Raw genomic sequence first — 6,263 nt, 5'->3', positions numbered from 1 at the left:
CAGATATTGAACAATCAAAATCTTCCGACAAATTGGATTATATAACAGGATCAAATTCAAGATATTCAATTAATTCATGGGACAGTAAGGGGATCGGATATGCAAAAGATCTTCAATGTTTGAGGATGAAAGCGCTATGGTTGCGAAAACAATTTTCCAATGAAACCAAGGCAATCGTAAACTAAACTTAGGAACTAAAAATACTTTGTTTTGGTTGTTTGCATAGCCTTCATTTAAGTGACAATAAGGGGGCTAGGAAAATCTAAAAGAAGAGATCTTTCCCTTTGTTTCGGTGAAATACAAACACATTTTAATTATTTTTTGTTACTAAAGAGATATTTCATCTTCACTTGCCAAATATTTTTCACAAGGAAATAGAAAACGAGCTAATTGACATTTATTTAGAACCAAATTTGTGATTATCATCATATGACCCTGCCAGTCATCACGTGCCCAATCATCTTACATGCAATAGAGATTTCCGAGGTGCCTTCGACCTTCCACGTTTTCTTTCTAAGTCACTTTGAACAATTAATTGTTATCTATATGCATTATAGTAATATATTTATAAAATTTACAATTGCGTTCACATGAGTAATTGTATTTATCTATTTATTTAAGTTGAAACAGAATTACGTCTCATTCTTTTTTATCCTTTCTTAAATTACCTTCCAGGAGGTGATATGAAGTAATTAACAATTAAATTTCCTTGTCCATCCATATGCACTCACTTGCATCATTTGAAAAATAACTATTTTAACCCACCGTTTCCTCCACTATAAAAATACATATTTTGATCCAATGTTTGTTAGCTTTAGCATTAGAGAGAAATCATTATATATTCTTCCACAAAGAGCTCCTTTAACAGCTTTTTCTACTCGATCGCAGAAGCTTCTATATCCACTAAGAGCGATATCCGTTCGAGTAGAGCAGGGCCTTAATAAGGGTGACTGATAGATAGGTAGAAGAGAGAAGGGGCACAGCGAGGTAGAGGATAGGGAAGTAGGGGAAAGGGAAGGCAAAGACTAGCGTAGCGTCTTTGGGAAAGATCGGACCAATGATCACACTTTCTTCTAACTGGAAGACTTTTGAAGTCCAAGATGAGAAAGTCTTCCCCTTAAACCAAGTTAGCACCCTACTAAAGAGGAGGAGTCCGTTATGGATTCGCCCCGTACCCTAGAAAAAGTCTTTCATCAAATGGCGCGATCATGACAAATGCCTTTGCCAGCTTTATTGATGGCTCTAAAACAGCCAACGATGGAAAAACTATATATGTATATGTGTGTGTGTGACCGGCACCCAATACTGCTTGTGATGGCCAGAGGTGGCTATGTTATGTTGCGGTGGCTGAAGGGGGGATTGCACGGGTCTTGGTAGCTTGGGCTGCCTTTGATAACTTTCTATTTTTCAGAATAGTTTCTTTTTAGAAACACTCTTTTTCTATTTATGTTCCTATGAACAGACCAAATGTCCTGTTTACTCACAGAGTACCAAAGTTCTGCATTTTAAAGTATTGATTTTCCTTTCCTAATAAAGGTTAGAAATTGTTATATGCAGGAATAAAAATCCCCCGGTGCAAATGATATATCAGAGATAGACCCTTCAATTTACTCTGACCAATTGATTCATCCCCTGTACATACATAAATTCCAACCACAACAAGATCCTGTTTTGGAGAAGCAAGAACATAAACACGTGCAGACGAATGTCTCAATAAAAGAAACACCCAGGATGTCACCATTGGCTAATCATGCATGAAACACTATAAACTTCAATTCGGTGAGAAACAAGAACCTGCATTGGAGGAAGCTTTGATGGCCATTTGCTTGTTTGTCCCATGACCAATCCGAATTTTATTTAATTGACCACATCAGACTCAACGATATTGGTGATATTAGCAACATTCAACAATGGTGAGCGACTCGGTCCAATTTGACTTGGCAAACGTCCAACTCTAGACCAACGAAATAAAAAGTGGAATGAAGCAAATAATCAATAATATTATCACATTCAATATGATCATTTTCTTCCCAAATTTCAAACAATGAAATCACATACCTTGCTGAGGGGGTGCGCAAGAGCGCAATCGGCAACTCTGATGTTGATATGATTACATTGGTAGCATCGAAGCCATTCTCTGGCAAGCAATCGCCATTCGCAATATCACATGGTGACGCATCATGCGCAGTGACATAATCTTCGTCCTCCCTTGGAAACTTCGTTCTCACGTCACCATTCCTCATATGCAGGAGGTAGGGAGGACGAGGCCCGCCAGAGATGCAAGGAAAGTCCCCACAATGTACTGACAGATCACCACCATCTCCATTTCCAGTTCTTTCTCCTTCTCCTTCTTCGAATGAATCGACCAGTGAGACCCAGATGAAGAAGATAGAGACAGAGATGACGGAATGGAGATCTCATGCTCTCCTCATCTCACCCTGTCTTAGGCAATGCCAAATTATACGCTTGATTTCTTGTTTGGTCGCGCCTTCTAGTAGCAATGGCGTGAGTTTGGCGAAGCGTCGTGGCTATTCACTGTGGAGATCGTCGCCGACTGTTGCATTCGTTGCTGGTGTGATCTGATGCTGAATAAGAAAGTGGCCTCCCGGAAATCCATGATTATATAATAAGCGTTTTTTTCAGCGTGTGGGCATCTTGGCACCGCGGAGAGAGGCAACTGGGCCATGGCTTTTCTCGAGAAAAAATCAAATTAGGCTTGGCACTTCAGGTTGCAATTCCTTGATTTTCATGTATTCTTGATCTCGGGTTTGGGCGCCCATTGTCGTGGAAGGGAAGCCTTTGTAACTGATGTCAAAGATGAAAGATGAAGGCATTGGGAAGAGGACTGACACCATCATTGCAAAATAAATCCTTAAAATTATTGAAAATATATGTCTTTAAATTGGGTAGAACAATTAAGTCAAATCTTTAGAGCAATCAAATCAGATTGTGAGGCAAGATATTACTTTTTTTTTTTAAGGATTTATTTGTCCTACAATGTTGCTAACGATCATTAGCAAATTTCCTTCAGGATAAAACAAAGTCTCAAATGAAAATACTAAATAACAATTCTAATATTTTTCTAGGGTCTCTCTAGAAAATAATTGAAAACAATGGCCATATATTCTTTCAAAAGAAAACGAAAAAAGGAAAAAGAATATCTTAATTAAACACACTTTCAGTAATTTATAGCAAAAACAAAAAGTTATATTTGAACAAATACAACCTTCCAAAAATTAAGAAGTTATGTCTAAATAGGTACGAACTCGAGATAACAGTCGGAAGAAATAAAAAAATTTGGAATTAAATAAATAAAAAATAAAAAATAACCATAACTCCTTATGAGAAGTTGCACTATTTTCAAGATGACGCGATGGTTAATTTTTTATAAAAATAAATCTAAATTTTCTAATAAATAAAAATAATAATCATTGGTTAGTGCCAAAGTGCCCACTCACATTTTTTCGATGTGGGACAAGGCATCTCTTAGTTTGTTTTACTAATAAACTACCAAGAGAAGGAGCTGTCTCCAGTCCATTCCAGGGCAGTTCACGAACTGAAATACCCAGCTGCTGAATCGTTGGGTCAAGAGCTTATCCGAACTTGCGAGAGCATGTGATGTGTTCCTGATCCGACGGAGCCGGGGCTGAGTTCGGTCGTTGCTGTCGCGTATTGGACTGAAGGGAGTTCCTTCTAATTTTAACACGAATGCAACTGTAAGCACGTTCGTCTTGTACCTTTTTTGTACCATGAGATGGGCGAGAGAACTTCACGCTCAAGATTAAGAGCATGACTATTTGTCGCGCGCGCGTGCGAGAGAGAGAGAGAGAGAGAGAGCCTGAGTGGAGAACACTGCGTTTTATTTTGTACGTGCATATATTTCCATTTCATCGTTATTGAATATCTCGCAGTTTATATGAAAAAGAAATGTTTCGCAAATATGACGTACGTAGAGATTCAGCTATTTCCTAATTCAGCATTTTGCCAGAGGCACACCGGAGGTGGGCGGGGGTTTCGATGGTGTAGCCCAACGTTCGGTTGGGAAACGTTCGCCTTCTTTGCTTTAGTTAGTACCACCTGTTAACAAGTCTATTGCAAACGAACTCCACGATAACATCTACTAGTTTACTTCCCTTCGGGTGCGGTTTACACCACTGTGAGAAGATCGTTTTGATAATTTGTTCGCTGTGAACGCATGAGATGCTTGAGGACTGTTTGTCTGTCTCACGTTTGGTTTGGCAAGAAAGTCTAAGTCTCTTGTCCACGCTAACGTAGGAACTGGCCAATTAAGCGTCCTCGTAATTATTAGTTGGCGTGCAAGATCATGGTTTACAAGGTGAAAAACATGCCAAATCTTATTGATGGTACTTAAGCATTGTATTATGTCACATAGAGTTACACATGTCCCATTTGTATCATGTTTACTTTGTTTACGAGTCACATCTATCTTTATAATTATATATTAAACATGATGTAAAAGAGTCAAGTCATGATCCCATTGTTTATTTTCTTTTAATCTAAACGGGAAAGTTTTCTGCTAGTATTTAACACGTTCTTGCAAATACTATTTTGCTAAGTGAAGACTTTGTTTTGTTTATATATAGGTCCAAATGTCTCCAGACATGAAATCCGTGTATACACACGTGAATTGATCAATTGACTAATGGCACCAGGAATATGAAGAAATTAATATCCTCTATTTATATTAAACATTATGTAAAAGAGTTAGGCATGATCCCATTGTTTGTTTTATTTTAATTTAAATTGGAAAGTTTCCAATTGGAATTTAAGACGGTCTTGCAAATTTTGTTTTGCTAAGCGTAGAGTTTAATATTCATATGTATAGGTCAAAATATCTCTAAATATTGAACCCGTTTATCTGCCCCTCATGAATTGATTAATCGACTAATTGCACTAGGCATACGAAGAAATTAATATCCTTGGCCACACCTTTGCAAATTCAGTTGAATGAATGTTCCCTTCCATATTTATTAATAAAGGGCCTGCGTTGCAACTTGCCACTGCGTACCCTCTCTGCTAGGCACGAACACCAACATCATCATCATCAATTTCTACTCTCTTCTTCCTTTGCCGCGTACTTAGGTATATGGCCGACCCAAATCGCGTAAAATTCTTCTGTCATTCCATTATCCGATCATCATTCCCGGACGCTCGATTGCACTTCTGATGAGGCGCGAGATTCAGAGTTTAAATTCGATCGGCATGGCCTTTCAATGGTCTTGCCAAAGCAACGCTAGCTACGAATTAAACCCGTGCTTCTGCAGCAAATCGAGGAACCACAACGCAAACCATCTCGTCGCCCCATATACCCCTGAGGCTTTAAATTTTTATCACCATTGAAGACTTCAAGCATGTGGGTTCGTGAATGTCAAGCATATTTGCTGATGTAAACGCTTTTGCATCACGATATATTATTCATGGACATGAAGGATTTATTAAAGAGCACAACTATAACGTTCGGTCGGAAACATCTCAAGTTGAACATTGTCTCATGAGTTAGTGACGACAATTGACTGGGGTTACTAGGCGCAGAGATGATATTTTGCCAAGATCTCTCTGGCCATCTCGGCCAGACGGAACAAGACCAATGCAGAAGATGTCGGCACGCTGATCGCCAGCAAAGCCCCCAATCCGAGAACAACCCCGGGCCTAGCGTTCATCATCCGAGACTGCAGGAACCCCACGGTTTCGCATATAATGGAGTCGTAGCTTGCATAGCAGCGCTTCTCCCAGCCCATCCACTCGGGGGCGGCTCATGGCCCCCGCTCTGCCATGCTCATCTCGTGGATCCGCTTCCGGAGCACGATCATGTCCAGGTCCACTAGATGACCGCCCAAGTACCTGTCCTGACGGTGGTCCTCTTCTCTCCTTGACGCCGCGAAAACTCTCACATTGGGTTTCCTGGCAGTCGCTTTCTTCGTCAGGTTTGTGGAGCGAGAGAATGTGGGGTGGCAAGGAAGCGTCGAGGGCAAGAAGGAAGTCGATTGCATGGTTGCTTAGGGTTTAAGGAGAAGGGAGAGGTTGAGAGTATAAGATGGGTTTGGGGGCTATGGTTTTCTAAGAAGATGTGGGAATGAAATTGGGGAATGTTGATGGTGAGTTTATACTTTTGGACAGGCAGAAGCTTAATGTGTAACCTAAGGAGAACAAAATAAAAGAAAATAAACGAGGAGTGGGGACGGGGTGGCTAGAAAACCGTGTTATCAGGAATTGCATTTGAAGCGCGAAGCGCGTTTCTTTCC

General features: G+C 40.0%; 1 non-coding gene across 1 annotated transcript; it reads right to left on the bottom strand.

Moving 5' to 3' along the window:
* Positions 1-5,513: 5,513 nt before the first annotated feature.
* LOC104433188 lies at positions 5,514-6,058 on the bottom strand. The gene has a single exon (XR_005548540.1). It is a non-coding gene; the product is annotated as an uncharacterized LOC104433188 (transcript).
* Between the last annotated feature and the right edge of the window lie 205 nt (positions 6,059-6,263).

The sequence above is a fragment of the Eucalyptus grandis genome, chromosome 2 (genome assembly GCF_016545825.1).
Source record: "Eucalyptus grandis isolate ANBG69807.140 chromosome 2, ASM1654582v1, whole genome shotgun sequence".
NCBI lineage: Eukaryota > Viridiplantae > Streptophyta > Magnoliopsida > Myrtales > Myrtaceae > Eucalyptus > Eucalyptus grandis.
This window is presented reverse-complemented; position numbering and strand designations above follow the sequence as displayed.